This window comes from Choristoneura fumiferana, chromosome 17, assembly GCF_025370935.1.
Source record: "Choristoneura fumiferana chromosome 17, NRCan_CFum_1, whole genome shotgun sequence".
Lineage (NCBI taxonomy): Eukaryota > Metazoa > Arthropoda > Insecta > Lepidoptera > Tortricidae > Choristoneura > Choristoneura fumiferana.
Genome location: NC_133488.1, coordinates 5,293,597 through 5,302,631, shown reverse-complemented (window position 1 = coordinate 5,302,631; position 9,035 = coordinate 5,293,597).

Below are 9,035 nucleotides of genomic sequence, written 5' to 3'. Positions count from 1 at the left end.
TTCAATAATTCAAGCTCGCATCATAAGACAAACATCTATTACTAAAATAAGGTAGTTAAGTCTAAACAATTGCTTTGTTAACGACAGATTCATGTTAGTATGACAGATAGAGCCTACATTATTTCTACTTTTGGCCACTATGAGCGCTGCGATAGATTTCATTACCCCCACCTAGTAATTCGCACCCAGCGAATAGGCGTCCACCCGCTCCGTGCAAACCGCGTCAGCTAGCGTAGGCCCTAACGATCACCGTCACCCATGAGAACCTGCAACCCCAAGGTTGCCGGTCTTTTAGGGACTAGTTTTTTGTTGAAAACCCCAGTGCCCCAGTGTCATTGCAGGGAAGACTGCTATCGCCACAGAGTTGGAGATAGTTCGCTGGTTTGAGGTGAATTGTTCGAAATATGACGTAATTCAGCATTACCGACTAACGATCCTATTTGCATCCGTAATTTTGCTTGCTCGTATCTTGAGAGCTTTTTCACTATTTTCGCCATTGAACTAAAGAAGAGATCAGTTTCATCCAATCCGTCGGTTGGATTCTGATCAATTTGCGTATGTAGGTTCAAGCGTTCCTGAACGTCGTGTGCGTTGTGCCGCATATTCTTGCTGTCATTACTATCACATATAGTAAGTTCTATTTCTTGATTGTTGGATTCTGTTTCTTCTTCGCTTTCATGGTAAGTATTTTCTATTTTAATATTACCTTCTGGACTTTGTGCTTGTTTGCCATGAATTTGTTTGTCATTAATGTTTTCCGTTACACTATTGTCTTCTCGATTTTCATTAACACTAGTGTTGCTTCTTTGGGACGAAGGAAGTCTGTCCAAGAATGAAAGGAGATCAGATCTCTTCTTTGCAGCTTCTCCACTCGAGCCAGTGCCTGGTTTTGCTTTACGTCGAATGTAATAGTCTCTTACGTAACACCATCTCTTGGCGCAATCGGAATCTGTAAAACGTTAATTTGTTTGTAATCGTAGCAAAGAATATATTGCGTCAAACGACTGGTTAGATCATTTCCCCAAAATCGTTATTTTCTAGTAGCAAAATTTCTTTTCGAGTTTTTTCCCAATATCCTTTTTTACTGAAGCTTTTTTTCACAGTAGCGTTTTTTTCCAATCAGTCGACACAGATGCAGTGTTGACGGAGCGCCGCTCACGCGGAGCTCCTACTTTTGTGTAGTTTTGGGCCTTCCGGCCTTTGCAAACTTAACATAACCCAAACCTATAATGTTTCTGTGTCAATTCTGATTGGAAAAAACGCTACTGTGAAAATAAGATTCAGTAAAAAAGCATATTGGGGAAAAAATGCGAATGGAAATTTTGCTTCTAGAAAATAACGATTTTGGGGAAATTATTTTCCAACCCTGAAATTTACTCATTCATTTCATTCATTCCTTTTGTGCAAGCAGTTATTTTTGTAGCTGTGTGTGTAATCAAATCATTCACTTCAACTCTCGTGGCACTATCTATACGTGACGTGACGTGACTTTTTATTGGTCGTTTGTCTTTCTGTACCGAGTAAGCCATAGCTTGACAAGGGCTATAATAAAAAGATGTCAGCACAACCACAGAAAAGTGGTCCACAAGTTTGAAATTCTTTTAAGTATTTACGTCTCCACAACGGTGGGTGTCGCGACATTGTCCCAGGGGCATCGCTTGTTGATCTCTTATGCTTATGTTTTGATTTCGTTCTTATTTTCTAATAAAAATTACATGTCTTTTGACTAGGCTAGTACTAAAATTGGTAAGTATTTTGGGGGCTTGAGGCGCGTCGTAAAAAATGGCAATGCCCCGAGGGCGTCACAGTACAAATAAATTTGGGAAGCCCTGATTTAAGGATTCCTTTTTTTTTTCTTTTGAGGCAAGGAAACACTTCAATGTACCTATCTACCTTCAAGGGCTATCGAGTGGTAATACAAATTATGCGATACAACGTCAGTCTGTAAATGAACTTAAAATTAAAATAAACCTCTAAAAATTGTACGTTTAAAACAAAAAATATATTATTGGTGTAAGTCAAGCTTTCAAATTTTTCGAGTGTTGGTTAGAGCCCCGGTGGTTCACTTGCAGCGTTTAGCCAGGCAGGAGATGCGGGTTCGTATCCCGTCCGGCACTCCCAAGAAACTTTTTATTTTTTAAACACGTAGGTACTGCTGTTAAAACAGACAACTTTAGAGAATTGTAGCTACTTACTAACCTGTTTTATTTAGAATTTGTCCAATTTCACGCCACAAGTTCTGTTTCAACTGGGTCTTTCTGTATTCTTTACTTTTTATATTATAAATAGCTTCATGATTACGTACGAATTTTATTAAAATTTCGTCGTCCACGCTTCTCCAGTTGCAGTTGGAACTCATTTTGTAGTCGAGTCTAGTCAAAACAATATTCCTAAAAATGCTTCACCGCTATCAAGAAAACGTTCACCATCTTAGCGTACACCAAACAATTGACACCGATCAAAAAAGTACTCTGTGACACCGATAAGGACACACACAGACTACTCAGGATGACGAGACGGCCGTCATGCAAATGGCGTTTTATTTTTATGTATGTCATGCGCGGCTTCCTACCGCTCTTGGAAACCTAATTGTTTACAAAGACGTTCTAGTGATGTCATTCACCGCTGTATTAAGACCGCTACACTAGTAGGTATTATGACGGCACCGCTATCCTATATGGGCTCTAGGAAACCAGGGGGCTACTACGAAGTTCGTATCGTGCCGACCCTCACATTCGTATTAAATAATATGAGGGTCACCGGTAGCTAGCTACATATTAGTAATCTGTGGTCACCGGGACGGTAAGATACGAAGTTCGAATTTTAATTTGCACTTTGTTTTGTTCGTAGTTTAGGGCCTGGGGTCTACTACAAAAATCGTGACGTCTCTCACTCTTGCATCAAATAGTATTACGGGAACGAAATGGCACAATAGGTACAGAATTCGAAAATTACACTTTTTAGTATAATGCAAGGGTGGGTACGAAGTTCGTATCGTATCATTCTTCAGTTATTTTTACTTTCCGGTACTTAAATAAAATTTAGCTTTAAAAATATAGAATACGTTTTGTATACATATTTGAGGATATTTATTTAAAAAAACTAACAAGAATAGAAAATGGACTTGAATAAAAGCAAAATATGGTTACATGTTTGGACTTTGGACCGACTGTAATTGGCTTTTAAAATAGTATCTCAAACATTTACGTCAACGTTAATGTCAATTTGACTGTGCGTTTCCTTCAAGACTTCAAGAGCTTCAAAGAGTATAAGTACAGTCACCAGCACCAATATCTGATACAACAAGCGTGCATAAATATCTGATACGACTCTATTTCTAGGGCCGGAAGGACGTGTCAGATATTTTTGCACGCTCTGCTGTAGCAGATATTAATGCTGGTGACTGTACCTATGGTTTCCTTCCGTGAAGTCAACTCGTCACTGTCACCCCCACCTGTCAGCTGTCACCTCACTACACTACCTAATATCAATACATTCCACTCGGCTCTCCCTATATATACTGTAGTCTTTGCACTCGGCTCGCTCGCTCAATTACCAGTCGAGCGTGAAATGGGAATCGATAATTTTGCTAAAACATCGCTGTTCGCTTCCATTTCATTTCATTCATAGTATTAGATTGCATCGATTAGAGAACGTACATTTTATTATTCATCCGCATAAGAGGTTATATTCGTAACCTTCCGCGTATCGACTACTTACGGTCACCTTTGAAAGGAAAGAAGTGGTAGTAAAACTTTATTTCAAGTTTATTAAGTATTCGACTCAGTGACCCGTGATTAATTTTTCTACATGGCTGAGGCAAAAATGAACGGACACAAAGTGGAAGAAGGTAAATATATAAGATTTTCAGATTTACATGCACATGAAGATTTTTCAAGCCGTTATTGTTTCATCGACGTTGAGTAAAATGTTGATAATGATTTTTGAATTTAAATTATCAATTTATTAGCAAAATATAAATAAAGTTTTGGTAGTTTTTATGTAAGTGCCAAGGGAATTTAAAACGTGAAGATTTATTACATTACAAGAATTTCTTGACTCAACAACTTAGAATTCAGTCTGATTTATTCTTCTATGGATCACAGGAGTAAGTTTTCTTACTGACTGGCAGGTTATAATAATAATTTACAACATTTTAAAATATAATAAAATTGAAAGGTTTTGCCTTACAGGCACTATTTTTTTTTTTGGGATAAAACAATCTTAAATCATTCTCAGGGTCTCAAACTATCTTCATACCAAAATTCATCACAATCAGTTGAGTTATTTCATCGTGAAACTGTAATAAAAATAGACAAACATACTCACATTTATATTTAAAATATTAGCAGAGAAGATTTATGTGACCATCAAATTTCTTTAACAGATTGTGCATGGAGTTTAAATACACATAACTATTTCTTTTCACCACACTTAAAATTTTCAAGGCTAACAGAATGAGCTATATTAAAAAGTAAAATCAAATCAATTATTCCGCTTAAAATGTAACAACCTTAGTTTAGGTACTCACAGTGGGAAACAATGGTAACCCTTGCATTTGGTATGTATGAAAATTAGTTTCAATCTATTGTATTTTAATGCTAATTAATGGTGACCTTGTAGCGTGACACTTGCATGAAATGGTTTTTTTCTAGTCTACATTGTCAGGGAATGAGGGATAACGTTTTTTGACTTACTAGATGGCGCTACTGTTGCGTGAGGTTTTTCAGTGTGGCTTTCAAAGTCTATTATTACGGGTGTGAAAACAAAGTTTAAATTAAAATCATATTTAATACTCAATGAAGAAATTACTTAGCAACAAGTAATGACTCGTTTATAAATACGGGTGTTAGTCTGCGTTGCTCGAGTGCACTTGTATGGAGATTGATTTCTGAACTATCTGTGTTTTGTGAAAGAGCCATGGAGAAAAGTATGACGCACAAGAGACAAATAGACAACATAAAAGATGAAGAATTGCGAACCAAAACAGGGTTGATAGATGTGAATGATAAAATTAAAAAAAGCTAAATGGAAGTGGGCCGGGCAAGTCATGCGAGGTCCAGATAAATGGAGTAAACTTTAACCGCATCATATCCAAGAGATGGGAAAAGGAACAAGAGAAGGCAATTTCGTTGCTGGAAGACAAAATAGCCAGAGCGGCTGGCAGAACATGGGCAAGAGTAGCTGCATGCGAGAGGAATGAGGGCTATCGCGTATGAATTCGCCACTAGAGGCGCTAGTGTAGCGTGAGGTCTCCGAAATGTCAAATCTCATAGTTTTTGGGTGAGCTACGCGGTATATATAATTAGAATAATTTGTGAATATTTTGCAATATCTGAAATTATTATGGCAAATATGCGTTCCGGGGCAATGAATGTCTGTGTTTTGAGACAGTTTTGTCTTTTGGAAACCTTTGTCCTCCCTTTTTTCCGAACAAAATGGGGGCTATGCAACACTGTGGCATGCTCAATAATTTTATGGTACGGTTTTAAGGTGTATTAAATATGATTTTAATCTAAACTTTGTTTTCACGCCTGTAATAACAGACTTTAAAAGCCATAGTTAAAAACCTCACGCAACAGTGCGCCATCTAGTGAGACAAAAAATGATAGCCCTCATTGGAGACTGCTGGGGAAGGCCTTTGCCAACAGGCACACAGATGCTGAACACTGAATGGGAAAAAAAGGAAACTGTTGTGATTTATGCATTTATGTTACTTGCATCTGAATAAAGAGGCTTAATAATAATAATAATAATAAGATACAGAAGGCGGTACTTCTGGACACGGCACGCATCGTCCGGAGGTTCCTCACTCTGCGGCCCTGACCACCGGTAGCCTGGGCCCTGCCCCGTTACCGGCGGCAAACTAGGTTAGGTTTTTCTAATATTTTTATTTTGTATGTACTTTTCTGTATTTTACTTCTTATAACTATTATAAAAACCTAATCCTAAGAATAAAAAAATAAATAAAGAGAATTCATTCATATATTAGAAACAAATTCTAAAAAACATATTCAGACAGTCGTCACATCAGCGTCTACTTTTGAAGGTTTACAATAAAAATAACGCAACATTTTACAGATAGGTACATTATTAAATAATTTTGGGTAAATTTTCAGCGTTTTTGCGATTTTTTTGCCATTACCGTTTCAACAAGCATTATTATGCTCAAGGTTACATTTTTATAAAAACTAAAGACAATACTGATGCAAAAAATAAATCTAGCGTATTCAAAATTCTTGCGACTTATCCTTCCGTAGTGCTAAATAAACGTGGTATGTAGGTACAGTCACCAGCATTAATATCTGCCGCAGCGGAGCGTGCAAAAATATCTGACACATCCTTCCGGCCCTAGAAATAGAGTCGTATCAGATATTTAAGCACGCTTGTTGTGTCAGATATTGGTACTGGTGACTGTACAATACCGAATTTCTTATAACTCCGACAAGATTCCTGTTTGTAGACTAATTTTGTCTTTACTGTAGTATTATTTCTACTGTATTTTAATACTTGTATGCAAAAAAAAGAATATGTCCAGTTAGCAATCGAAAAATAAAACAAAACGACATTAAATTACACTTGCAAAAATTTGTGCGGTTTATATTTTATTACGTTTTCGCTAGCTGTTATTTTGTACGTTTAATTTTAATTAAAACTGTTTGTTATCGACTGCATAAGGCCATAAATGTAAATTAAAAAAAATAACAAAGATGGTGAAAAGAAACCAACGTCTAGGTCTTAAGTACTAGGTAAGTACATCTGTTAAAAAAAAACCGGCCAAGAACGTGTCGGAGACGCCCAAGATAGGGTTCCGTAGCCATAACGAAAAAAATGAAGTAAGTAATATTATATGCGTTATAACATGTCAATGGTTATAACACAATTGAAACACTTACTACAGTCTTAAAATCGATAACCAGAAAAAGAGCGTATCTTCAGGGCACTACGTCCTTTTGTTGAGACGCGCAGTTTTTTGGCAATAAGTCAAAAACGGTATATCCGATCATGTTGAAACCAATTTTCGTTGAAAGTAGCGATAAGCGATACCTTTCCATATTTTTTGGACAAACGGTTTACAAGATAGAGGGGGGGGGGACTCAATTTTCGCTACTTCGGGAGCGATTATTTCCGGAAAACTTCACTTAATCCAAAAAGTTTTCGAGAAACCTTACTATCTTTTCAAAAGAGCTGTCGAACTATGTGGCACACGTTGATGCGTTAAAAAAAAAAACTGGTACGTGTATGGAGTGCCCCCCCCCCCCCTATAAATATTTATTTTTGTAATTTAACTACAAAACTAAATAGCGGCTTACACAAGACACCAGTACTCCAAATTTCATTGATATACATCTTGTAGTTTCCGAGTAAAATGCCTGTGACATACGGACGGACGGATAGACAGACAGACGGACTTGGCGAAACTATAAAGGTTCCATTTTGGCTCCGGAACCCTAAAAAGTTAGGTCTCGGGGGAGATATTTTTTGCACAATGACAGTGTCAGCAAACAAAGGCCAAGTATCACAAGTTGGACTTTGTACTCACTTAAGGTATTATCAGATAATACACATCAACATTATACTATGGCATGAGGTGACAATTTCCTAATTGTTTTATTAGGTAAAATACCTACTATTCTTATATTAATATATATTAATATTAATATTTTTCAATTATTAATTCACTTCTGGAATAGTCACAAAAAAATGTTTCAGTATTAAATTGAGTATATTTATTCATTTGCAATATTTCTGACAGTAATACGGTATCAGATCTACATAAACACACAAACTTTCATAAATTTCGACCAAAAAATACATCATCAGCGTGATATTCGAGGTGGTATCAAAATTGTAAATATTATTGAGGTAATAGTTGATTCATGCGACTGAAGTCGTGACGCGACATACTATCACGTGCGATCTGCGTGATAAAGTTAATTGACTTCGTATTTCGCTTATCATTTAAGTCAAAAGTGTGTAGAGTAGATGGACCGCTAGCAACTACGAGTACATATGTCATCATAACGTAAATGTGTAGCTACCTAGATGGTGTGGAGTTAACATTTAGGCTGCGTTTTACGAGGGATGTGTTACGAGGAATGTGTTTTTCATGAACCAATAGAAACGCTTCATTTACATATCCTCGCACAGCACCGCTCTGGTGGAAACAGCTGAGCGGAGCGAGGCGAGGTACATGAAGCGTTTATATTGGTTCATGAAACACTTTCGTCGCAACACATCCTGAACTGAAACACCGGCTGCCGGGTTGCAGGTTGGAGAGTGGGGAAATGTGATATCTTAGGGTGAATAATAGTTATTTATGCAACTGTATCATAATAAGGGCCATTGAGACACGAGTGCGAGTTTATGACATGAGGCGAAGGCAAATTACTGCTCATTCTCATTCTGAGAGGAGGCCTGTGCCCAGCAGTAGCATGTATATAGGCTGGGATGATGATGATGAACTGCTCACTTCCATTGCCGGCTGTTTTATTTCTGGCGGCGTCATAATTTCTGCATCACTTAATTCACCAAAGTCACACATTCTAACAGATAAAGTCGTTTAAATAGTGATTAACTCTTTTATTTCTTTTAATTTTCAAGAACTCCGTGCAAAAGTTTTTTTTTTCACTAATTACCTTAGAATGGACCGGGGAACTTTTTGGAATACAGCTAAATTAAATAATGTTGAAATATAAAAATAATAACTGTAAAATTCATTTATTATTCTTTATGTAAGTATTCATTATTCATTTATTGTGTATGTAAACATATTATTTTAATTAATCTTAAGTCGATTTACCAATAATTAAGTAAACAAAATAGAATGGTTAGTTTTTTTTTTAACCCCGCCATTTGCAGTGCGAAAATGAACATTGTGAAACGTTTCACAATGAAATGTTAAAGTTGCGATCACACAATGCGGCCCATTGGATTCACTGAGCAAGTAATCACTATACGTTGGATTACCGATAGCGGTATCGTTAGCAGCACATTGTAGTACGCGAGTAGAAAAAATATTTTTTTGAAAAGGC